Raw genomic sequence first — 2,782 nt, 5'->3', positions numbered from 1 at the left:
GTCTGATCACAGGTAGGCCTTACAGTGCTGGGATCAGAGAGACAGAGCTCCCGCAGGAGTTCCATCCACTGACCCCGAATTAAGGTCTTACAATACATTTTATCTTCTTGGGCTGCTCTGCACTAAACAAAGGTACAACAATTCATGCATTGTAATCCTATTGGTCATTTGGTGTGAGCAGGAGCTCACACCTCCTTGCTGGAATGTGATCTACACCAGGTGTGTGTGTGTGTGTGTGTACTATATTTTTCTTTTTTATTTTCCTAAAGCACATTGTTTTTCTGTTCTTGTTCTTTCAGTCTTATCTTGTTTAGTTGTTGCCTTACAGAAGAGCATTCTACAGACACACTGAGAGCTGATGTACCAGAGTCAAGTTCCTCGTGTGTTCAACACACCTGGCCAGTAAAGCTGATTCTGTGTCTGGACCATTCTTCCTCACAGAGCAGCTTCAACTCAACCATAATCTTAGGATTCTTGGTTTAACCCAAATGTAAGTTTATTTCACTTCCATTCTTTGTCTTTGTTTAATGATGTTTATGATGTGATATAGAGAATAACAAGACAACTCATATCCCTGTACAAGTCTAACATCATGCAGGTTGCTGTTCATTTGCACAGGGTTGACTATGATCCCTCTACATTACAGACAGTCTCCATCATTTTTCTACTGAGGAGCAGATGTTATGAATATGATTCTTTCATTTAGCCTGTGGCTGTCCTGACCACTTTTTATGATAAAACATTTATTTGAGTTCTAGCCTCTATAAAAACATTTATTGCACAATTTACAGCATACTTTATAGGCCTAGACTAATAGTCAAAAGTTTGGAACACTTTCTCACTGAATTGGAAAATGTGTGCAAACTTTTGACTTGCAGTGTACATGAAAATTAGTAAAGTGATTTAGTTTTACATCTGAAAAGCTCAACAATAAAAAATCAGGCAAGTCAGGCAAACCAAAGCAAACATTCCTACCGTATCCATTACCTCCCATTCCATCCATGGTTGCAGTGTTTGTTCACATCTTAAATGACTGTCGGTCTGTTTCTGTACGCCAAAGGTGGACATCAGCTTCTGCTTCTATGCAGCATGGATCAAGCCAGTTTCCTGAGGCAATTCCAATGAGTATAAATTATTGTTTGAGGTGATCAAATTGATGAGGATATCATTTTGTACACACATCCTTCCTTGTTGGCGGCATAGCGGCACAGGGGTTAGCACTGTGGCATCATAGCAATAAGGTTCTGGGTTCGAGCTCAAGCCAACCTAGGGCCTTTCTGTGTGGAGTTTGCATGTGCCTATAATAATATAAATAAAGATTATTATTATTATTTCTGTGTGGAGTTTGCATGTACCTGCGTGGGTTCTCTCTGGGTACTCCAGCTTCCTCCCACAGTCCAAAGACATGCAGCTTAGGTTGACTGGTGACTCTAAATTGTGGGTGTGGTTGTTTGTCTACATGTCAGCCCTATGATAGACTGGTGACCTGACCTGGTTGTACCCTGCCTCTCACCCAATGCCAGCAAAGATTGGCTCCACGACCCTATTCAGGAATAAGTGATATAGATAATGGATAGATGTAGAATGGCAGACACTGCCAGAACAGGAACCAATAAAGAGAACTTACAAAACAAAGTGAAAATATGTATTACATGTTGCATCTTTGTTTAAACATGTTTGTTAATTTCACTTAGTCACTTTTATTATCAGCACCATCTGCTTTACCTAATAACACTCTTATCAGCACTTCTTCAATACTCTACATGGGAAAATGAGCAGGATTATGGTTAATGTGAATAAAAACAGTTTGAGTATAACATGATGTTTTCACACCAGCAGGCTCCACAATATCTCTCAGCATTCACTAACACATTTTCAAGATAATTATATCAAAAGAAATGTTATTTATACAGTCCCAGGTTTGCTTACAAAGTGCTTGGCATGATAAAAACATCAATGGTAACAACAGAAACTTGATGATTTGCTGCACACAAAAACTCAGCTCAAGAAAGCAGTGATATGTGTGACTTTATATAATCATATGTAATATGAGTTGAAATCCATAAGGTGTCAGTGTTGGATCATGGCTGATTTCACTGGGAAACCTGCTGGGAAATGAAGAAAAATGTTTAGCAATGCCTCTGGTGAAAGTGCCATACAAGAAATCCTGTTTTGTAAAATCACTCTCCAAAACATCAGAAACTGTAAGGCTTCGTGTCACCAAGGCTCTTGCTCCATACTGACCCATAGTTTACCCAGAAGAAATATTGATTAAAGAGCTCACTAGCCTTTACAATAATGCAATATTGGGTGGTATTTTAAAACTTTGCTCAAATGTAACACTTTTGATTGGCATAACATCAACCAAAAATGTCTCCATTTACCATGATAATAAAAATTGCTGAACATGTATACCCTGCTCAGGGTCACTGGAGACTGGAATTAATCACATCTTGAGTGTCAAGACTTTAGGTTTGCAAGAAAAGAAAGTAAGTGGACCTTCACTGATAATTATTTTGTCAAAATATTCCAGCATGCACTGAGCAAAAGGAAACATCCAGAGGCACTAAACAGACACAAGTCATACTGTAGCAGTCTCTCATTTGTCTTCTTAACATGTTGAAATGCCAGCTACACATTAAAGCCTATAAAATGATGTCACAGAATTTGGAACATATTGTTTTTGTACTTAACCAGTATGTCATTATCTTCTTAATTTGCCTTTTTAAATTTTTACTTGGATTATATTTTTTATACACTTTTGCTGCTGCAATAACTAAAG

Source organism: Monopterus albus, unplaced genomic scaffold, assembly GCF_001952655.1.
Source record: "Monopterus albus unplaced genomic scaffold, M_albus_1.0 scaffold111.1, whole genome shotgun sequence".
Taxonomy (NCBI): Eukaryota; Metazoa; Chordata; class Actinopteri; order Synbranchiformes; family Synbranchidae; genus Monopterus; species Monopterus albus.
The sequence above is the reverse complement of the archived record's forward strand: the minus strand, read 5'-3'. Positions refer to the sequence as shown.